The sequence below is a fragment of the Pelophylax lessonae genome, assembly GCF_965119305.1.
Source record: "Pelophylax lessonae genome assembly, chromosome: 3".
Taxonomy (NCBI): Eukaryota; Metazoa; Chordata; class Amphibia; order Anura; family Ranidae; genus Pelophylax; species Pelophylax lessonae.
Window position 1 is genome coordinate 593,596,362 of NC_138770.1, and position 24,459 is coordinate 593,620,820.

Below are 24,459 nucleotides of genomic sequence, written 5' to 3' on the forward strand. Positions count from 1 at the left end.
GTGGATTCCAGGTTAGGCAGTGAATGGGGGGGGGGGGGGTTGGAGGAGTACGGGCGCTGTAGTATCAGTGGGCTGCCAATTAGGATATGCCAGTGCACCAGGGAGGGCACTATGGGCTCTACAGGCCTGTCTTAGAATACGCGGTGGCTGCGGGCCACTACTTGTGCTAGCCACCGCACCAGCTTCAACTGCACTTATGGGACTCGTAATGTCACCAAGTGATACTGCAGTGCTGGTTGTTCTAGGTCCAGGATGTACTAGACTGCTGGTGCTTGCCAATTCACCAGAAGGGTGGGCGGCACTAGTACTGGCTTTCTGCTCCATACGAGCACCATGCGATTCCTACACCTCAGCAACTCCAGAATGGGGTCGGGTACGCCTGGTCCTAACAGGGACCCATCCGTCAGAGCTGTCCGTCAGGGAGCCACTGCTCTCTTTAGGTTAATATACTGACCCTGATTCTGCCAGTGAGGCTTCCCCATTGCTCTCATCTGACATGGTCAGTATACTGTAGGCCTCTGCACTACTGTACCACCATTTGGTAATTTTAGCAACTAAATTTACAGGTACAGTAGTGTAACTCACAGGTAAAAAAGCACCTGGTTGTCAAGGACTATTTGGCTCCTACAAAAAACTGCTAATGCTAGCAGGGATCAGGCCTGACTCTGCTAACACAGCGGTTTTGTGTGTTTTGTATTTTTTGGAAGTGACAGTAATCTATTGATTACTGCACTTGCCTGGGTGGAGTGGGGTGGGGTGAGCGTAGTGGCTATACGCAGGTGCTGGCAGGAATCAGTGCTTATTGTGCAAACACTGCGTTTTGGGAACCCTAAACTATTGGGGACGCTAGTATAGTTCTGATCAGATATTGATCTGTTCAAACACTATACTAGTAATGGAAGTGTATGTGTGCGTGTGTGTGCACGTGTGTGTGTGTGTGTGTGTGTGTGGTAATTAAGGGGTTAACCAATATTTTTAACTATGCGCCGCGGATCTGCGCTGTCCTAGACTGACGCTAACACTAACTAATGTCACATGTGACACTAATAATAGTGATCAGAAAAAAACTACACTATAAAAGTGACACTGACAAGGCAATGAAGGGGTTAACTGGGGGTGATCGGGGGGGGGGGGGGGATCAGGGGGTTAAATCTTTATTGGGGGTTGGCAGGGACCCTAAATCTACTTGGGAGAGAAACTAACTTGCTAGCGCTGAGGTCACAATTACACTATCACAGATATACAAAAAAAAAAAAAAACACTATATTACCTGTATATAGTGTGCAATTTGACAGGGGGAAAGGGGTTAACTGGGGGTGATCAGGGGGATTTATCTTTATTGGGGGGGTGGCGGGTATCCTAACCCTAAAAGGAACGGCCGCAAGCGCTAAACCAGGTCACAAGTCACACTAATACAGGTATATAGGAAACTGTTATATACTGTATATAGTGTGTGTTGTGACAGGGGTTGTAGGGGTTAACTGGAGGGGTGATCGGAGGTTAAGTGTGCCTAGCTAGGTGTGTGCAAGTGTGCAATACTCACATGCAATACAAGGGGACAGCGCTCAAACAACTTAAACAGGATATTAGCAAACAATGGTCCAAAACAGTATGCAACAATATGAAATGTGCTGAATAGTTAAAGTGGCTATGCTTAAAGTTAGAGAATTAATGTAAACAGTTCCTTTAAGTGCCAAGTGCAAATAAATTTATAATAGTCCCAAAATTATGTGCAACAATATGCAACGTGCAGAAAAAGGATAAAGTGGCTATGCTTAAAAGTACAAAAATTGTACATAAAATCCTTTAAGTGCCAGGTGCAAATAATATTGCCACAATCCTTAGTGCCAAAAGTGCAAGTAGTGCTGATGTGAAATGATCTTCAGTATTATTTAAACAGTCCTTATGTGTTTTCTGAAAAGTGCCAGTGCTCAATAAGACACGATTCCGCATGCAGACATAGGGAGGAATCCTTCACCAAATGTGCAGCCCACTTACCAGACAACCCCTTGGGGTCTAGCGTGGATAAGTGGTTCCTTAGGCTGGTCACAGATCCCTTGTGGGCTTTAGGATATGTGTTGCAGGATCTAATCCACTAATGGAGGGGCTGTATAGGTGTCCTCTAAGTATTCATCGAAATCCTGGTGGTCTCAGTGAGCCCCATAAAACAAAGGGGAGGCTCATAGCGTAGTATGCAAAGTATTTTTAATAAAAATAGTAGTCACTTACATCACAGAACTGTAGTAACGGTTATCGCTTCTCGGCCTTTTGGCTAAGATCAAGTGTAGTATCTGTTCTTATCAGTGTTGGAATGGAACCTGAAGGTTAGTATCGGTGGTGTCCGAAGTTAACCGGGGCGCTCTGGGCGTAACTGGAGGACCGGAGTAGGCCAAACCAGAGAAAGCCGGATAGTTCCAATGCCTTCCTGATTTGAATGGGTCCGCCCCTACCAGTTTGAAGGGAGCAAGAGGGCTGGTTCGTCGTGGAGGCCGGCCTGTATTGCTCCTGGATGTAATTGGTGAGGAATTAGGATGGCGGTGGGAGGGCCTTTCCTCCTGGGTTGAATCTGGCCTTGCAAAAGGCTTGTCCCCAGTTGAAGGCAGGCTCACCCTAAGCTGTCCATGTTCCAAACCTCCTGGTAGGTAAGGGCTACACTCGGTCTGGCCATTGGGCCGGGGTAGAAAAAGCCCGTAGTGTATGTGCCCCTGGGGTGGCAGCCCAGGGGTGCCTTAATTCTCACTGGTGAGGGGCAGCTCGCCTTGAGTTTTTCGGCACCATGGTCACTGCACCTACGCACACTTTAAGCACCTGCCTCTTGGGCAAGGCCTTTTGGCTTCGACCAGAGGAATCTTTTTTCCGGCCGGAAGGCCTGCCTTTGTTTTTCACTTAGGCACTAATTCACCTCTCCACTTCCCCTTCCCCACCTTTTTGTTTGTGTGTGCTTTTTCTTTGTAGTTTGTCACTTTCTATCACCTTTTTTTCACTTGCACGACTTGTAGGGTGTGGGTCCTCGGGCCCTGCCTTGAGTCTTGGGAGGGGGTGGATATGGCCTTTTGGCTTGGTCCGTCCTCTCTCATGGGGTCTCCCTTCGGGGGAGCCCCACTTAGTACTCGGTGGGGGCTGTTTCGGCAGTCCCCCTGAAGAACGGGGTCAGTCTGGTTTCGGCCAGACAGACCATGAGTACCTTAAATCCCTGTCAGGAGTCTTGCGCCCCGGGGGAATCGAGGTTCGGGTCCTACCTCTTCGGAGGGAAGACCATTTGTTCGCACACCCTGTGCACTTTTTGTGTTCCTCACGTTTGTGTGTGTGCACTTTTTTATGCACCGGGTGAAGTCTTGAGTGTGTTTCACAAGCTACGGGCTTTAAAAAAAAAAAAAAAAAAAAACGGCTGGTATAAGGATAGGCTTATAGGCGTTCCGGAAGGCTGAAGTGACGTTAGGGCGTAGCACGTAACCCAACTTGTTTCGTCATCAACGTATGACGTCATCAGGGGATACCTGATGGACCATTGTTTGCTAATATCCTGTTTAAGTTGTTTGAGCTCTGTCCCCTGTATTGCATTTATCACAATTTTTATTGTTTGACTAGCTGCTCAAAAGTCACTATTTATTTTAATTCAATATCCTTAGTTTTCACAAATAATTCATTTATTTAATATTTAAAAAAAAAATCTATTTGTTTTAGAACATCAAAAATACCTAGGCGCGTTTACACATACTGCCTTTGCAATACCCACAGTTTTGACCCGCTCTCTTCTCTCCAATCCAAAAAGGATTTTGGGAGGATAGAGCGGGTCTTTTCTGTGACTGTTTACATTACACAGGCACAGTCGGTATCTGATTGGGCAGGACCGATCAACAGGTCCAGGCCAAAAATCATTAGGCTGGACCTGATGACTGATGGTTCTGAACCCGAACGAGCTCCATACATGTACGACGCTTTGCCTGTACGAGCCAGACTGCCCCCGTACAACTGCGGCAGGCGGTCAGCAAGTGGTTAAGGGACCAAAAGTAATGGGACAGATTAACAATCATAAGTCAAACTTTCACTTTTTAATACTTGGTTGCAAATCCTTTGCAGTCAATTACAGCCTGAAGTCTGGAATGCATAGACATCACCAGACACTGGGCTTCATCCCTGGTGATGCTCTGCCAGGCCTCTAGTGCAACTGTCTTCAGTTCCTGCTTGTTCTTGGGGCATTTTCCCTTCAGTTTTGTCTTCAGCAAGTGAAATGCATGCTCAATCGGATTCAGGTCAGATGATTGACTTGGCCATTGCATAACATTCCACTTCTTTCCCTTAAAAAACTCTTTGGTTGCTTTCGCAATATGCTTCGGGGCATTGTCCATCTGCACTGTGAAGCGCCGTCAAATGAGTTCTGAAGCATTTGGCTGAATATGAGCAGATAATATTGCCCGAAACACTTCAGAATTCATCCTGCTGCTTTTGTCAGCAGTCACATCATAAATAAATAGAAGAGGACCAGTTCCATTGGCAGCCATACATGCCCACGCCATGACACTACCACCACCATGCTTCACCGATGAGGTGGTATGCTTTGGATCATGAGCAGTTCCTTTCCTTCTCCATATTCTTCTCTTCCCATCACTCTAGTGCAAGTTGATCTTGGTCTCATCTGTCCATAGGATGTTGTTCCAGAACTGTGAAGGCTTTTTTAGATGTTTTTTGGCAAACTCTAATCTGGCTTTCCTGTTTTTGAGGCTTACCAATGGTTTATATCTTGTGGTAAACCCTCTGTATTCACTCTGGTGAAGTCTTCTCTTGATTGTTGACTGACACACATAAACCTAGCTCCTGGAGAGTGTTCTTGATCTGGCCAACTGTTGAGTAGGGTGTTTTCTTCACCAGGGAAAGAATTCTTTGGTCATCCACCACAGTTGTTTTCCGTGGTCTTCCGGGTCTTTTGGTGTTGCTGAGCTCAACGGTGCGTTCTCTCTTTTTTTAAGGATGTTTTTAAGGATGTTCCAAACAGTTGATTTGGCCACACCTAATGTTTTTGCTTTGTTTTTCAGCCTAATGATAGCTTGCTTCACTGATAGTGACAGCTCTTTGCCCCTTGCTGAAGAAGTCGATAGCTTTGAGCGCAGACGTAACGCGTACAGGGGGGCGGAGCCGTGCTGCGGACGTCACACCCTTCCATGGAAACATTGCTGTATCGCACTTGTATACTACAGCATTTTGTGAGTACCTCGATTTTCAATTAAACTTCTGCCTGATCAAGTTATACAGAGAGGACTAGATTTCTTTGCTTTGTTCCCCTTTTTTCATCTATGGCCCTGTGATATGGATGGATGAGCTGTGCTGATCCCAGACCCTCTTGCTCATACCTTGTTGCTGATAACCGATTACCCCTGTTAGGGGACTGCTTTGTCTGACCCTGTGTGGCATCTGGGTCAGACATTAAGGTGAGAGGCTTGCACTTCTGGTGGTGGATTTTCTCACACTCACTGAGAAGTTTTGGTCACCTTTGTGTTGGAGGAGTCCTTTATCTAGAGATCACAGCACTTTATATACACGTGGATTTTTATATATGGTTGTTCCGAAAGGACTTATTCAATATTCATGTCACGTATTTAATCACATGGACTTATGTTGCAATATTTTGAGAATGAATATCTTTAATATTTTTCATATGCACTTTGCTATAGCGCAACACATAATTATTTACTGAATAACACACACCTGGCCATGGAACAGCTGAGCAGCCAATTGCCCCATTACTTTTGGTCCCTTAAAAAGTGGGAGGCACATATACAAACTGTTGTAATTCCTACTCCTTTCACCTAATTTGGATGTAAAGAACCTCAAATGAAAGCTAAAAGTCTGCAGTTAAAGCACATTGTGTTTGTTTCATTTCAATTCCATTGTGGTGGTGTATAGATTAATAATTGTGTCGATGTTCCAACATTTATGGACCTGACTGTATACACACATATACATACATATACACACACACACAGTTATGTGAAGGGGGTGCTATAAGGTGGGGGGACAGTTATATGCACATGTACACACACACTTGAGTCCCTGAAGAATTCCTTTTTGATCAAGTGGGCATCCCATAGCCATATCCCCATCCAAATTCAGTCCCCTAACTACAAAAAAAAAAAAAAAAAAAAAGAAGAAGAGCTGCAAAGACTAATCTCTGACTCCAGCATGTGTGGAAAGTTTGTGTGCCTGGCTGTGCAGGGTGGCAGATAACTATATTCACCAGGGGCTTCTAGGGGGGTAGCTCTACACACAAATCCCAATTCTGGGCTTCATACTTTTCTTATACGCCTTTTGAGATACTCCTCTTCCTCCTTTTCTAGACCTGCTCAAAACGAAACTTCTGTGCAGACCCATATCTAGGTCTATGGATCCTTTTATTTTCCATCCTGTGACATTCTTCCTTGGGTCACTTCCTAAATGTAACTTATGCACAATGCAGTTTATTTTTATTAATCATCTAACTGGATGTTTTCTACTATGCATATCATTATCGCCCCCCCCCCCTTTTTTTTTTTTTTTTAATGCCTTTGAACTGAGCTCACCTTTTTACTATATACACTTTAAAATAAGTCTTTGCATTAGAAAAAAAAAAAATCTGCCCCGGGTGTTCTCTTGTTGATACATCATACTTCCTTCCATAATATTGCAGCTATGAACTTCAGAAGAATGACCCTGTTCCTGGGATTAAATAAATTGTAACTTTTATTATAATTTTTTAATTCCAAAGTGCCCTAATCTTCTGGAATTAGGTATGTGCAGCCCTCAAAAGACATAATGTGGCCCCTTGGAGATTTAGTCCTCTTAAGTCTCTCTTTAATCTGAGTTTGACATGCTTGGTTCATTGTTTGTTAATGCGGTTTTATAGCCTATACTTCAGTCATCCCCAAGAGGGCGCTCCGAAGCAAGAAAAAGATGCAATTCAGAACAAACCTAATTTTATTCCACCCGTATCACAAGGATTAAGTTAAAGTTTATTGTAGCAAGAGATTTCATGTTCTTAGCTTTAATTCTTTTCAATATCATTCAACATTTATGACACACCAAAAAAAAAAGTACAAGAAAAAAAAAAAAAAGTACAAGAAACTAGAATAGTCAGAATATTAACAAAACTTCATGAAATGCAAAACAGCCAGAGCAGACATGTCAGTGAGCTGACAGCCCTGATTTAAAACTACAAGCATATAAAGGGAAAACTGAATCATAACACAACATGGAGAGCCTCAAATTAGAAATGTAATCAACTACAATTATTGAACTACAAGATTCATTGTAGCTGGCAGACTGAGTAGGGCCCTGAGATTCACGGTGTGTAAAAACTTAATATTTGTTCCACAATGAAAAAGGCACATCGCACAAACTCAAAATGAGAAAAAAAGGGGATCCTACACCCAGCAGTCACTCCGTATTGTTCAAATCACTGCCACTGTCACTAGTCTTGTCAGCCTTGGAACAGAAGCTAGGAGACCCCATCACTACAGTAAACCATCAAGCCCAGGGCAACCACCACTGCCGCCCACACCTTGTCCCAGCCCTGGATACAGATTTCGGTGAATAGGGACTAAATAAAAAAGGCCTCTATTTAGAATTAAATAATAAAAATAGTATACTTACCTGCTCTGTTCAATTGCATTTCGCAGAGCAGCTCAGAATCTTCTCTTCTGAGCAGTGCCCGGACAAAGTCATCCAGCGCCCAGGGCAAAGATGCCAAACTGTGCCAACCCATCCCCTAGGGTTAGGGTCAAATCCTCCAATCCCTGCAATAAACCATTGTGCCCAGGGCAGCTTTCCCTCCTGCCCACCCCTTGTCCCGGCCCTGCTTCTGAGGTCCTCTGCCAGCGCTGCTGGCTACTCCTCCTCTGTGTGCCACTATAGGAAGCAGCTTTTCATGGTGGCACACCCGTGGGCTTCAGAGGTGGGCTGTGTGCATCCATTGACACACAGCACAGCTCCACTATGCCCATCCCTCCTCGCAGGATTTGAGCGACAGCAGCAGGAAGCAATGGCTCCCACTGCTGTCTGAGCCTGTCATGAGAGAGACTAGTGCTGCGGCAGACCGGTACAGCACTGGGTAAGATAGGCAAGTATAAAGGGCAATGAGGGGGCGATACAACTAGTGGTATGCATTTTACCTTCACCACTTCTGGACCGGAAGGATTTGCCCCCCTTAATGACCAGGCCATTTTTTGCAATTCGGTACTGTGTTATTTTAAACGGACATTTGCGCGGTTGTGCAACGCTTTACCTGAAAAAAATTTTTTTCCTACAAATAGAGCTTTATTTTGGTGGTATTTGATCATCTGTGCGATTATTTTTTTTAAGTTATGAAAAAAAAAAAAAAAAGCGACAATTCTGAAAGGCAAAAAAAAAAATATATATATATATATATATATATATATATATATATATATATATATATATATATATATATATATATATATATATATATATATATATATATATATATATATATATATATATATATATATTTTTCACATTCCCAAAAAAACAAATTGAAAAAACATCAACATTTTTTCATCCTTTTAGGCCAATTTGTATTCTGCTAAGTATTTTTGGTAAATAAATAAAAAAAAAAAAAGCAATAAGCGTATTTTGGTTGATTGGGGGGTGGGACCAGTGACATTACTACAGTAATCAGCGCTAAAAAACGGTATTCTTTCCTGGGTGTACATAATCTTAATGGAGATATAGATATATATATATATATATATATATATATATATATATATATATATACACATACATACATACATATACATATACATATATATATACCCAAGTTTTACCTGTTTATCTGCAGTCCTCTTCTCTACAACTGTTCAAAGTGCTCAATTAGAACGCTCGTCTGAGCTGTCAGAAAAAAAACGGGGCGGAGAGCTGAAGTTACTCTGCAGAGCTCTGTGAGGAGAGCTCTGACCGCTGATTGGAGGGAAAGGACACATCCCCATTCACACAGCACACAGAATAAGAGCTGAGGCTGTCAATATGCTGGAGGTCCCTCCACTGTCACCATTTTTCTCTTGGTGTCAGGAAAACTTGTCAGAAAGTATTAATTCCGATAGAGGAACAAAGCAGGACAAAAGCGCAGTGATGCACGGAGGATGGGGGATGGTAAGTTAACTAATTGGTTGCTAGAACTGCCCTGTATTCTAGCAACCAATCAGTTAACTGGGGCAGGTCCCACCCTCAGTCCATTCCTTTGCTGCCCTTCTGATGTCAGCTGCTGTGTCCTGTGTAAGGTAGGACAGGGAAGAGGGAACTGCTGATGTAAAGGGGGAAGAGGGGTGATATCAAAGAGGCAGGGCAGAAACGTAAAAGGAGTGATATGAAGGGGGATGGGGTTCTACAAAGGGGGTGAGGACTGAAATGTGAAGGGGGGCTGGAGACTGCAGTGTGAAGGGGGGTTTTAAAAAAAGGGGATGAGCACAGGAATGTCGGGGTGCTAAAAAAGGGGATGAGGACAGGAATGTTAAGGGGGGGCTGGGGACTGCAGTGTGAAGGAGGGGTGTGATAAAATGGGGAGGACAGTTATGTTAAGGGAGTGCTATAAGGGGGGACAGTTATGTGAAGGGGGTGCTATAAGGGGGGGGGGCAGTTATGTGAAGGGGGTGCTATAAGGGGGGGGGACAGTCATGTGAAGGGTGTGCTATAAAGGAGGGTGAGGACAGTTATGTGAAGGGGGGGAGGTGTGCTATAAAAATGGTTGAGGACAGTTACGTGAAGGGGGGTGCTATAAAATGGGTGAGGACCGTTACGTGAAGGGAGTGCTATAAAGGGGGTGAGGATAGTTATGTGAAGGGGGTGCTATAAAGAGGGTGAGGACAGTTATGTGAAGGGGGTGCTATAAGAGGGGGGGGACAGTTATGTGAAAGGGGTGCTATAAAGAGGGTGAGGACAGGAATGTGAAGGGGGTGCTGTACAGGGGGTGAGGACAGAAATGTGAAGGGGGGCTGGGGACTGCAATGTGAAGGAGGAGTACTATAAAGAGGGCGAGGACAGGAATGTGAAAAGTTGGTGATATTGAAAGGGGCTGGGAATTGCAATTGAAAGTAGGGGGTGATAGAAAGGGGGGCCGCAGACAAGAATGTGAAGGGGGGCTGAGGACTGTAATGTGAAGGGGGGGTAAGATGTGCAGGGGGGCTGAGAACACTGATCTAATAAAAAGGATTGTGATGTGAAGCATCTGAGGCTAGGTTCACATTATTGTGCAACGCGTGTAGGCGGCCCATTTTTTTCAGGGGGCTGCCTTATAAGCAGAAAAACATTTGTTTCTCTTTAATTGCGCCGTACCAAGCTGCATGGTACTGTGGCACCATGTGATGTGGCACTCGTAAACACGCTCCACGTTTGCCCATTGTGCAGGGGTGCCATTAAGAACCAAAAATATGATTCGGAGTCTGGCTGGAAGAAAATTTTACCTACTGGACCTTCATGAATTTTAAATTCAATACCTCTGCTCTAGAGGGATATGCTTTGTTCAGGTTTCAGGTCTTTACAACCACTTGCTTATAGGGCACTTTTACCCCCGTCTTGCCCAGGCCAATGTTCAGCTTTTAGCGCTGTCACACTTTGAATGACAATTGCGCGGTCATGCAACGCTGTACCCATATAAAAATATTTTAATTTTTTTCACATAAATAAAGCTCTTTTGGTGGTATTTAGTCACTGCTCGGTTTTTTATTTTTTGCTAAACAAAATGAAAAAGACGAAAAATTTTGAAAAAAGCAAAAAACCAAAACTATTATATATATGATATATTATATAATAGTCCATCTATTAAAAATAGAGTTGGGTCGGGAGGAGAGCTAGGGTCTTATCTCATGGTCATGTCTAAACATTACCAAATATAGGATTATGCTCCTATATCCAGTACTTACTGGCGAGCGTTATAACAGTAGTTAGGTATTCTCGGTTAGATTTGAGAGGCTTCTCTGTTTGATATGCTTCTTTTTTTCTCTTTCTTTTTCCCCCTTTTCTTCCCAGAGTTTTGCAGTGATTCTTATAAATGAAGTGTTGCGGATCCTCTCGATTAATGTGAAGGGACCCAATGTCCCAGAAAAGAGGCGAATTCTCTTAAATTATTTAAAACATCTCAAAATAGACATTGCCTTTATACAGGAGACATTTCCGAGATGACAAGCTTCCTATTCTAAAAAATAAAATTTTCCCTTATGCCACTAATCCTGAATCTAAATCTAAAGGGGTCTCTATAATTTTCTAGAAAAATGTGCCATGGAAGTGTAAACATATGCTAAAAGACCCAGGTGGTTGCTTTTTGTTCTTGAAGGGAACTTTTGGAAATATTCGGATTAGCTACTTTATATGCCCCCAATTGCCAACAAGATAGTTTTTTTCTAGAAGCATTGACGAGCTCTTAGAATTTAGGGAGGGGCACTTAATTGTTGGGGGAGACTTTAATGTTCCTCTTATTCCTTCAGAGGATACATCTCAGGGCTCCTCTTCTGTACCTCCGAGGATTCAGAACCGTATTGCAAAATCTCTCTATAAGGCTCAGCTGATAGACGCGTGGCGGTTGATGCATCCTGGGGAATGAGATTATTCTTTTTATTCCTTCTCTCACCATCAGTATTCTCGTATAGATCATTTTTTAATCCCCCACAATCAACTACAAGCAATTAGAGATACATCGATAGGGGTATGATCAGACCAGGTGATTTAACCTATTCTATCTTATGAGCTGTCTGGCAGACGCTATGAGGGGCTGCGGAAATGGAGATTGAAGGAGAGTTTACGACAAGACGAAAATGTCCTGACAGATGTCAAGACAGAATTGGATTTTTCCTTTCAAACTAATACTATTGCTGATTCTGACCCAGGTATTATATGGGAGACACAAAACAGTAATACGTGGAATTTTGATTAAACACGGAGCTAGGATTAAAAAACGGACAGTGCAGTTACATTCTTTACTACAGTCATTACATAGATTATAAGCTAAACAAACATGCATCTTCACCTTCATCGGAACTGGATCGTATGTCAGTACGAAAAGATTAATGAGCTTCTATTTTTTAAGGCTAAGGCAGCAATGCAGGTTTGTCGTAAAGACCCATATGAATCAGGAAACAAATGTGGTAAATTATTGGCCAGATCCTTTAGAGAACAAACCTTGGCTACATATATACCACAAGTAGTGGCAAGCAATGGTCATGAAAGTTACACTTCCCAGACATATAGCTCATGAATTTAAATCATATCATGCTTCTTTGTATAATCTGCAATCCAACTCCCTTACAATTTCAAACCGAAGAAAATTTACTTTCTTCCACAGAATATCTTGGATTCTGTGATTACAGCAGAGGAATTGATGGAAGCCATAACTAACACCAAGCTAGGGAAAGCTCCAGGACTGGATGGTTTTACTATCAAATATTATAAAAAGTTTATATTACAATTGGGAAAATTTATGGTGGATTCGTTCAATGCATGGGGAACTGGAAATAGAATCCCAAAGGAGACCCTGCAAGCTCATATAACGGTTATTCCAAAGGAGGATAAGGACCCTACATCTTGTTCAAGCTATAGGACGATCTCATTATTGAATACTAACAAGATAATACTATTAAGGTATTAAACCTTTTATATGTAGCACATCGGAATCATATTCCATGTATCTTAACCGGTACTGGCGCCGAAAAGGCTTTTGATAGGGTTCGATGGGATTACATGCTTGCAGTGCTCTGATATATAGGTGACAATGCTGAATTGGATATCACAGATCTATTCAACCCCTACGGCTAGAGTAAGGGCGAATGGTGTCCTGTCTGATGGTTTTACAATCAGGAATGGGACTAGACAGGGGTGTCCCTTTTCGCCCTCTTTATCATTGGAACTCTGTGTAAAGGTATAGGGGTTTTCCCAATCTGAAAATTAACCTCATTAAATCTGAGGCTATGGGGGGTGGGTGTATCACACGCTCTATTGCAACAATTACAATTAAACTTTAAGCTGAAATGGAAAAGCTCTGCTTTGAAATATCTAGGAACCCTAATCCCACCTAAATTTTCCCAATTATTTGCATGTAATTTTCCTCCCCTTTTGAAATCGGTACAGACTCTTACAGAAAGGGAGTGGTGGTTTTCATTCTTGGTTTGGTAGATGTAACATCATTAAAATGTGTATTCTTCCAAAGTTTTTATACCTTTTTCAAAATCTTCCAATATTCATCCCACTTCGTTACTTTAAACAGATTGATACTTTGTTAATGGATTTTAATTGGGCTTTTAAACACCCAAGACTTCATAAAAAACGCCTCTCGCTCCCAAAATGTAAAGGGGGATTGTCAGTACCGGATTTACGGAGATATTATCAGGCCATTCAATTGGAAAGACTTATTGGTTGGTGCCGTCATACGGAAATGAAGCTTTGGCCTAGTATAGAACAAGCACAATGTGAGGTTCCTCTTAGAAGAGCCCCATGGTGTTGATCATTACCAGATCCTATGCATTTCCGTCCTCTTATTGGTCACACGATTAAAACGTGTTTGAAACTTTTTGAGCAGTTTAGGTTAGTACGGAGGTGTTTATCTCTGTACTGGCAGAAAAATGGGAAACCCGCAATTCATTCTGGGATGCCAGGACAAGGTGTTTAAAACCCTGATGGAATCTGGTTGTTTTAAAGTATCCCGTTTTTTTATGTCATCAGGTTGACCTTTGAGACCTGATGGATTCCGTGGGCCTTTTTCGACTAGATTACTGGAGGGCACTCCAGCTTCGTCATTTGAGGTTTTTACCAATTCCTAGACAGGATGATTTGAATTTGACGCCTCTGGAAGAACTGTTCTCACAGAAGGGTGTTTTAACCCACACGATATCCAGACTATATTCAATGCTGATTATGCCTGATGAACGATACCAACCTCAGTTTTTAGCTGAATGGGAAAGGGAACTGAATTGTACCTTTTCTACAGAGTGGAAAAATCTAATAATTCAATCCACATTCTCAACATCTATTTGTACAAAGATACAAGAGGTTAATTATAAAATTTTAACAAGATGGAATCAAGCGCCAGTGAAACTGAATAAAATTTCATCAGTAAACACTGATCGATGTTGGAGGTGTGGATCAGGAAGAGGGTCGCTCTTACATATTTTCTGGTCGTGTCCTAAACTGAAACAATTCTGGTAACGGATTTGTGAAATAGCTCAGAAGTTTATGGACCATCAGCTGCCCGAAGATCGGGCGCTCTTCCTTTTACACGCCTCTAGCATTCCAGGGCAACAATATAGAAATTCTGTAGTTCCCCCATCTGTTGAACGCTGCCAAAATGAGTATTCCTCTCAAATGGAAAAGTACATCTGCCCCAAATGTGGATTAAGAAAGTGGAAGAGATTAATAAACTGGAAAATTTAGTTTTAACTGCTCGCCATCAATCTGATGAATATTTTCTGAAATGGCGCAGATGGAATACTTTGTCTACTCGGAAGAATGTGAGTATTGATTAAGATTTTGAAAGGACAAGAATTGTTGATTTTGGATCCAGGGACCTAATGGGGTCCATAGCCTTCCCTTTTTCTTTCTGGTCTTTCCCTCTCCCCCACCGTTTGTTATGGATGATTAAGAGTATTTTGGTTATATAATAAGCATTTTTTGTATATAAAAAGGTAGACTTGCCATTTTTTGGATAATTCCCCTAGATAGGTTGTTTATTAGTTAAAATGTCGTATTAATTGATCTTTTGGATTGTAATAATGCTTATAAAATGTCCATTTAATAATAAAAAATAGAATTTGGAAAAAAAAAAAAAAAACACACCTTTATAGTCTGTTATAAAATTTTGCAAGCAGGTAATTTTTCTCCTTTACGGATGTGCGCTGATGAGGCTGCACTGACGGTCACTGATAGGTGGCACTGGTGTGTACTGATTAGCAGTACTGATGGGCACTAAGTGGACCAATGTCCCTGTAAGCATGAGGGGAGGGGGGGCAGATAACCGGCTTCTGTTTACTTCCATTATCTGCTGTTTTAGGCTGACAGCTTATCAAGTGGTAAAGGGCCACTCTGATTGGCCCTTTGCTCCGAAATGTGATCAGCTGAGTCCCAAAGACTCGGCAATCACAGAGCACGGACATCACGAACAGGAAGACGTTCATGGATGCCCTCCCAGCATTTTAAGCCCGCATTGTAGTCATCCCTGATGTTTTATGAAGTTGATGTGTTGAAAGCAGAACAAAAAAATGGGCAAGCATAAAGGTTTGAGCATTGTTGACAAGAGCCAATGGCTACATGACTGGGTCAGAGCAACTCCAAAACTGCAGCCCTTATGTAATGTTCACAGACTGCAGTGGTCAGGACCTACTAAAAGTGGTCCAAGGAGGTTACACCGGCGAACAAATGATAAAAGGCATGGGCATCCAAGACTCATTGATGCACAGGAGGAGTGAAGGCTGGTTCAGGTTGTCCAATCAGAGAGTAAATACCGTAGCTCAAATTGCTTTAGAAATCAAATGATGGTTCCAATAGAAAGATCTCAGTACACACAGTGCAATGCAGTTTGTGTATAGGGCTTCGCAGCTGCAGACTAGTCAAGGTGCCCATGGTGACCAGTGTCCATAGCAAAAAGTGCCTACAATGGGCGTGAGCATCAGAACTAGACCACAAAGTAATGGAAGAAGGTGGCCTGGCCTGATGAAACATGTTTTCTTTTACATCATGTGGAAGGCTGGGTGCATGTGCCTCACTTACCTGGGGAAGAGATGGCATTAGGATGCAGTATGGGAGGAAGGCAAGCCAGAAGAGGCAGTGTGATGCTTTGGGCAATGTTCTGCTTGGAAACCTTGGGTCCTGCCATTCATGTGGTTGTACTTTGGAGTCCATGCCTCGACAGGTCAGGGTTAGTTTTGGTGGCAAAAGGGGGACCTACTCTATATTAGGTGGGTGGTTATCAGAGATGTATAGTAACGAAGTAGAACTACTTAAGTACTGTACTTAAGTACCGAAATGCGGTATCTGTACTTTCCTAGAGTAGAATTTTTTTCTCCTACTTCTACTTTTACTTCACTACATTTTTTCGATGATTTCGATACTTCTACTCAAGTATTTTTTTTTTGTGCTGCATAGTTACTCGTTACTTTTAAAAAAATTACCACTGCCAGAACAGTAGATGGCAGGTTGCATAAAGCTCAAAAAAATATGTATAATGTCATTTGTAAATCGGCGCATACGAAAATAAAGGCTGTGTATAATAAAAGCTGCTATACCAAATCTTTCCAATAAAAAGAAAATATGAAACAAACAAATAAATGGTGCTACAGCGCTTAAAGTGCATCAAGAAACTACTAACAAACACAGGATAATCATTTGAATAAATCATTTGAAATAATAAAAAACAATATGATGTTCAAACTTTTGACTTCTTTCTTTAATAACTACATAACACAGTACTTGTACTTCTACTTTCAGTACTTGAGTAGAAATTTTTTTTCAAAACTACTGGTACTTTTTACTTTTAGTACTTAAGTAGCAAATTTTTTGAAAAAACTACTTGCAATACTTAAGTAAAAAAAATGTTGAATACTTTAGTACTTCTACTTAAGTAACTTTTTCTGCGAGCACTTCCACTTCTACTCAAGTCACTTTTTGATCGAGCACTTGTACTTTTACTCAAGTAGAAATTTCGAGTACTTTATACAAGTCTGGTGGTTATGTTATGGCTGATCGATATATATGGTACTCTTATGTCTCATTCCATCTTGTTGGGTCCCAAGCACGGGCCGCTGATAAGGCAGTACAGCTCGCGCTCCTGTACCAGGCCCAGGCCCCATCAGTTCAAAAGGGGGGCCCCTGCTGAGCAGAACTGGCTGTAATGCCTTATTAATGACACAGAGCCCCTTGTGGCTTCCCCACACCCTCTTCCACTGTTCTGATCACTCCCAACCCCCTTGCTTTTTGGGCGCCCCCTGTGTACCCTTTTCCTCACAGCGCTACCGGCTTCCCTTTCTTCTCCCTCCCACAGGCAGCTGCTGAGGGCACAAAGGTAGATCATTTCAGGATGGAGGCCAGTGTCATATTGATCAGCCCCTTTGTTTCCTAAAAGAACACAGTAAGTGATTGGTATCAATCGCTCATGTGTTCATTCATCACTTTGTGTATTAATCAGTTTGTGAATGAACAGAAAGCCTCATAATGCTTTGAATTCACTCATCTGTGCATCGGAGGCTGTAGAGAAGGGCATAGTGGAATCTATGTCCTCGTTCCCTCTCTCTGTTCTAAAGTAAATTATCACTAAAGCCCCTTCAACACTGTAGTGAACAAAAAAATAAAAAAATGAAGGACCTTGTGATTTCTAACCGCAGCCCTGTCCCAAGCCCTACTCCATAGATGCCACAGTTTCCACACGTGCACTAGAATTAGTATGTAGAAAGGGCACCAAAATGTATCCTCTGATATGTAGCTGCCATGGTGCTGCACGTGACACCGGCCATTTTACAGCTCGACAGTTAGGTTGAGTCTTGAGAGCCAACACAAGCATATTAGTAAAATTTAGCAGTTACCATTAGAGTACAACTAAAAGGCAAAACCTTTTTTTTTTTTTTTTTAACAGTGGAGATGGATTAGAGCACCTGTCAGCTGTTATTGCAGTCTGTGCCCCCGTTTCACACTCTTTAGTTTTCCTGTTTACCATTTTTGTGAAAGTAAAAAAAAAAAAAAAAAAAAATCCCAACTTTTGTTTTGTCTCCAGAAAAGTAATAGACGGGAAATCTTACAATGGGGACACCAACTCTGGTTACCTGGGGGCCCCCAAGGGATTCCCCTGGCTATTGGATAGGAAGGGAAGAGGAATCCCCCCAATGGGGGGGGGGGTTATGACCCTACCTTTATCCAAAATGAAAAAAAAAAAATTGCCTATAGTTTGCGCGAACGTGCAACATTGTACCCAAACAATTTTTATCTTTTTGAGACAGATTTCTTTAGGTGGTATTCATTTGCCAATGGGGTTTTAATTTTTTGCTAAAAGAAAAAAAAAAAAGCCCTACACGTTTCTTGGTTTCTGGAAGAAAAGGTTGTAAATAATTTTTCTCCCATTCACTGATGTGCACTGATGAGGCTGCACTGATGAGACAGCAATAATGAGATGACACCAATATGTGGCACTGATAGTCAGCATTCAGAACCAGCAATGTTTGGCAGATAGGTGGCACTGATCGGCAGCCTTGGTTGGCATCATTGATGGGGCTGCACGGATAATCACAGCACTGATAATTAGGGGTGGACTTAGGCGTGTTTGGATCCTAGTCCAAACCACCAGAGCAATCCCGCCAGGAAGCTATCACTGCACACCGCCAATCATAGGCAGCATGTGTATGTGCAGCTGCGGGCTAGGAAATTACTCCCTGCCTAGGATTGGCTGTGTGCAGTGAGGGCTTCCTGGCAAGATTGCTTAGGTAGGTTGGGACTACAACCTGAATATGCCTGAGCCAATCGCTATTGATAATCAGTGCCCTGATTATCTGTAAAGGTCTCCCCTGTGAAGAAATGCCGCTGATCGGAACTCCTCACCTCACACGAGGTCAGTGTAAGGAGAGGAAACCCAATAACCGGCATTTCCTTGTTTACATGTGATCAGCTGTGATTGGACACGGGTAAAGGGACACGTCACTGGCTCTTTATCGAGACCAGAGGATGCTCTTTGTCCCAAAAACACAGCGTGCCCGCCAAACGTGGCGAGAGTGGGACGTCGTCTCAGAACAAAAAACCCCCCGCTGCTGTCCTTTCCCTATATAGCGGGCGGGTGGTGGTTAAGGCATGCCTTGAATGTAACGGTTTTGGAAAACCATGGGTTTAGTTCTGTGTAGTCACTCCGTTGAAAGCATTCTGCCTCTGTCTAGGAGTGAGAACCCCAGCGGGCCGACTGCCTGTGTCCAAGGCAGGATACTCACATGTGATTGCAGCATTCAATATTACATGTGAGCGGCCACGATTCACTGCGGGAGCTGGAAGCCTCCCATTGCTTCAAATGGGGCTGCCTCATGTATCGAATTGCGGAAACCCCTTTTGCTGGTTCTCACATCTAATCAGAGGCAGGGTGCATTCACATCTGTGGGTCACCCTTAATATAAAGGAGGCTTCACTGACCAATGGAGAGGCAAGAGGGGTCAGACCAAGCTTAACTTTTCAAAGAAAATAAGATTGCATATACCATTAGCTGCCAATTTAGAATATTGTTTCAACATTCACTGAAAATAAAATCTGCTCTTTTTTTAAATCATAAAAACAATCTGAACAAAATGCAAAATGTTTATCACAGGTTTCTTTTAACAAATGTAGGTACATGATTAAAACTGCTAAATTACAGTTTTAAGCGTGTACAAAAATAAATGTGCCTACCTCCTACAAATTATATTTAAATGCCTCACTTCTAAAAAAAAAAAAAAAAAAATAAGTTTTTGTACAAAGCTCAAGATTGTTTTTAAGATTCAAAAACCTGTTTATTTTTACTGACGAACACTGGTATTCATGGAATAAACTTTGAACGGTCTTTTATTCTTTGCCAATAAGCAGAAAGGGGGTGGGGATCAATATTGGGGGTATGTCAAAGAAAGGTCGTCCTTCCTTGGGTTTATGGTGATGTAGTAGGCATTACTGATGGACATTAAATCTCCAATAAAACTCCTAACATTTCTAAGTTAGAAAAACAATAATTGTTGATCACTAGAAAATCTTTAGTGTCTGCTAGGCAAAAAGGCTTTACAAAATACAGTTATAGTTGACTTCCAAGAAACTGAGCCCCATTTGAACAACTGACACCAATGGGGAGACACCAGCTGAGCCCCGCACTTTTTAATGATCTCACCTCTTAAAAAAGAGGAAGTAAACCCTCCTCTGACACTTTTACCTATAGGTAAGCCTATGATAAGGCTTACCTATAGGTACTGTAAATATCTACTAAACATGCACCGTTTAGGAGATATTTACCTTACATGCAGCCAGTGACGTCACTGGCGCATGCGCTCTGAAGGAACGGCCGCTGGTGCCGTTTCTTCAGAGACCCGTGCCGTGACTGTCGGCTCCCGCAGGAGTGACGTCACCGCGGCTCCGGCCAATCAGATGGCCGGATGCCGCGATCCTTGAAGATGGGCGACTGGACATGTCGCCCGTCAGAGGTGAGCGGACGGCACGGCAGGGGTTGGTTCTAAGGTGAGTATTTCATAATGAGCTAGTATGCGATGCATACTAGCTCATTATGTGTTTCTCTTTCAGCTTGTAAAAAAAAAAAATTGAACTGAGTTTACAACCTCTTTAAACAGACTCCCAAAGACCAAATTGAAATTGGTTGTCAAAATATTACTAAGGGAAGCCAGGTGGGACAATGTCCTTCCATCATCGACCTTCCAAAAACTCCCAGCAGTCCCTGCAGTTCCTACCCCTGTAGCTGTCAACCCTACCATCTGACCATTAAAGTGGTTGTAAGCCCTTCTATTAACCTTCCATGAAGAAGTGAGCTGCCATATGGATAAAGGAAGGTCTGTAAATTGTGTATTTGGACTTTGCAAAGGCATTTGATACAGTTCCCCACAAACGCTTACTGTACAAACTAAGGTACATAAGTATGGACCATGGAGTGGGTACCTGGATTGAAAACTGGCTTCAGGGCCGAGTCCAGAGGGTGGTGATAAATGGGGAGTACTTGGATTGGTGGGGTGTGGAAAGTGGGGTCCACCAAGGATCCGTTTTGGGACCAATCCTGTTTAATTTATTCATAAAAGATCCGGAGGATGGGATGACCAGAACAATCTCAGTATTTGCTGACGATACTAAGCTATGCAGGGCAATATCTTCACAGGATGTGAAAACCTTACAATGAACAAAATAATGGGGTGGGCAAATACATGGCAAATGAGGGTTAATGTTGAAAAATGTAAGGTAATGCACTTGGGTGCCAAAAATATGAACGCAAGCTACTCGCTATGGGGAGAACCTCTGGGGAAATCTAAGATGGGAAAGGACCTGGGGGTCCTAGTAGAAACAAGCTCAGCAATGGCATGCAATGTTAAGCTGATGCAAAGCCAGTAGAATATGAATACTGGCATAAATAAAAGGGGATTTACTCCGGAGATAAAACCATTATTCTCCCACTCTACAAGACTCTGGTCTGGCCACATCTGAAATATGCCGTCCAGGTCTGGACACCAGTCCTCCGAAAGGATGTGCTGGAACTGGAGAGAGTCCAGAGAAGGGCAACAAAGATAATTAAGGGAATGGAAGACTTCAGCTATGAGGAAAGACTACAAGCATTGAGCGTATTCTCTCTGGAGAAGAGACGACAGAGGGGATATGACAATATGCAAATACTGCACTTGCAAACCTAGCATAGGGAACAAACTCTTCAGCTAAAGAGAATTTAAAAAAGACACGTGGCCATTCACTAAAATTAGAAGAGAAGCGGTTTAATCCTACACTGCATAAAGGGTTCTTTAACTGTCAGAGCGGTAAGGATGTGGAATTCCCTTCCACAAGCAGTGGTATCCACAGGGAGCATAGATAGTTTAAACAATACTATTAGATGGGCACCTCAATGACCACATAAAGGGGTATATGATGTACTGTTCACTGCAAAAAAAAGACAAAACACACACACACGTTGAACTGGATGGACTGGTGTCTTTTCAACCTCACTAATTATGTAACATACACCCAGTGAAGTGACTGATCTCAGGTGATAAACCGATAAAACAAAAAAAATACTCCTACACAAGTTGTACCTGATAATCTGCAGCTATTTGTTCTGTACAACCTTCTACAACACAGAATCTGGCAGCCTCTCAGCAGCAGGGAGGGGGCGGGAATGTGAATTCACACAATGGCCAACTTAAGCCCCGTGGACACAATCCAAAAATCGTGTAACAGATAGTTTTTTTGCATACTAGTCGCATATCAAAAAATTAAGTAAACTAAAGTTACAAAAAAATGGATTTTTGTAAGATCTTACTGTAAAAGCCTTTTCTCTTAAGCTCATTGACAGACGTAGTCTTCTTGATTCTCAAGAGCTGGGTTATGTTGTCTCCGCAGGAGTAGGACTAGGCAGAAAGACAAAACGTTCTGGCTCCACCTTAGGGGCAGTCCCTGAGGGTATATCCTCCCTCTCTCTGCTACAGGGAATCAGTTCTGTTCTAAAGCAGTAACAGAATTTAACCCAACCCAACTCAATGATAGAGGGGCGGGTACTACGTCTGTCAATGAGCTTAAGAGAAAAGGATTTTACGGTAAGATCTTACAAAAATCAATTTTTCTCTATCGCTCATTGACAGACGTAGTCTTCTTGATTCTCAAGAGCTGGGACATCCAGAAGCAGTGCCACAAATGAGGGGTGGGATTGACAAAAATCAAAATCCAATCTAGAAGGCCCAACCGGTGCCAAACTAGAAGTTTTAAAGGCTCATTATAAACAAAGAATGAGACTCAAAAGAAAAATTTCCAACGGAAAAAACCCTCGAGGCAGACCACTGGTCTCCTCAAATGGCGGCCTGCAAAACCTTGCGGCCAAACACGGCATCAGACGATGCCATTACATCAACTTTATAATGTTTTGTAAAGGTATGCACCGACGACCAGGTAGCCGCCTTGCACACCTGGACCACTGACGCCTGATGGCGAAAGGCCCATGACGCACTAAGCGCCCGAGTGGAGTGCGCCTTAACAGGGAACGGGGGCTCCCGACCCTTAATAGAATAAGCCTGTACCACCGTCTGTCTGATCCATTTGGAAATGGTCGCAGCAGATGCAGGCAACCCCTTTTTGGGTCCATCCGGAATCACAAAAAGTGAATCCGTCTTGCAAAACGAGTTTGTCGTTTTTAAGTATACCCTGATCGCCCGGACCACATCCAAGGAGTGTAAAGCAAACTCCCGAGGATGACTGGGCTTAGGACACAGGGAAGGTAATACAATTTCTTCATTCAGATGAAATTCTGAAACCACTTTTGGTAGGAAGGATGGATTCGGACGAAGAACCACCTTATCTCTATGAACCACCAGATATGGGGAACGACAAGATAATGCGGCCAGTTCTGACACCCTGCGTGCAGAAGTAATAGCCAACAAGGCCACCTTCTGGGACAACGTAGGTAGAGGAATCTCCCTAATATCTTCAAAGGGAGGTTTCTGAAGAACCGACAATACTAAATTAAGATCCCAGGGTGGTAACGGCGCGCGCACTGGCGGAGCCAGATGTCGCACCCCCTGGATGAAATTCTGCACCAAGGAATGAGTAGCCAAAGGCTTCTGAAAGAAGATAGCTAATGCTGAGACCTGACCCTTGATAGTACTCAAGGCCAGTTTCTGCTCAACCCCTTGTTGCAGAAAAGCTAATATTCGACTAACCGAATAAGACCGTGGACGGAACCCCAGAGGTTCACACCATGCAATGTAGGACTTCCATGTGCGATGATAAATCTTTCTGGAAGTCGCTTTCCTTGCTTCAACTAGAGTAGGAATAACTGAAGCTGACAAACCTTTGTCCTTCAGCACCTGGGTCTCAATAGCCAGGCCGTTAAAGCCAGCGATCGTAAAGCAGGATGGAAGATCGGTCCCTGAGACAGTAGGTCCTCCCTGAGAGGAAGTCTCCACGGGACGTCCGCCACCAGTCTGACCACGTCGGCGTACCAAGCTCGACGAGGCCAGTCCGGAGCTACCAGAATTACTGGAATTCCTTCCTCCTCTATCCTGCGAAGAAGTCTTGGCAGTAACCCGAGAGGAGGGAAGGCATATATTAGCTGGTATTGCCCCCACGGGGCGATCAGTGCGTCTGCGGTCTCTGCTAGAGGATCGCGGGAGCGAGCCACGAATCTCTGTACTTTCCTGTTGAATCGTGATGCCAACAGATCCACATCCGGGGTGCCCCACCGTAGGCACAACTGGTGGAAAACTTCTGGATGGAGGGACCATTCCCCCTGATCCAGAGTCTGACGGCTGAGATAATCTGCCTGCAAATTCTCCACCCCCGGAATGAACACCGCAGAGATAGCTGGAACAAATCGTTCCGCCCAGCGAAGAATGCAAGCCGCTTCTTTGGCCGCTCGAACACTCTTGGTGCCCCCCTGGTGATTGACATAAGCCACGGCCGTGGCATTGTCCGACTGGATCCGAACCGGGCTGCCCTGGAGCTGCTCTGTCCAGTGAATCAGACAAAGTCTGATCGCTCTCAGTTCCAATACATTTATCGGCCACCTGGATTCTTCCAGGGACCAAAGTCCCTGGACAGATAACTGACCGAGAATTCCTCTCCATCCGGATAGACTGGCATCCGTGGTCACTATCGTCCAATATATTGGCAGAAATGACTTTCCCTGGCTGAGCATTGGAGACCGAAGCCACCAGACCAGAGACTCTCTGGTCTGTTTGCTCAATCGGATCTGATGGTCCAGGGATTCCGGTTCCCGATTCCATCTGAGTAGAATCTCTTGCTGAAGAA

At 43.2% G+C, this 24,459-nt stretch overlaps 1 protein-coding gene across 1 annotated transcript in view; it reads right to left on the bottom strand.

Annotated features, from left to right (window-relative positions):
- The window catches only part of MACROD2 (mono-ADP ribosylhydrolase 2), a gene marked incomplete at its 3' end in the record, with an annotated part of 3,247,744 nt that overhangs the window by 3,087,409 nt on the left and 135,876 nt on the right, over positions 1-24,459 (bottom strand).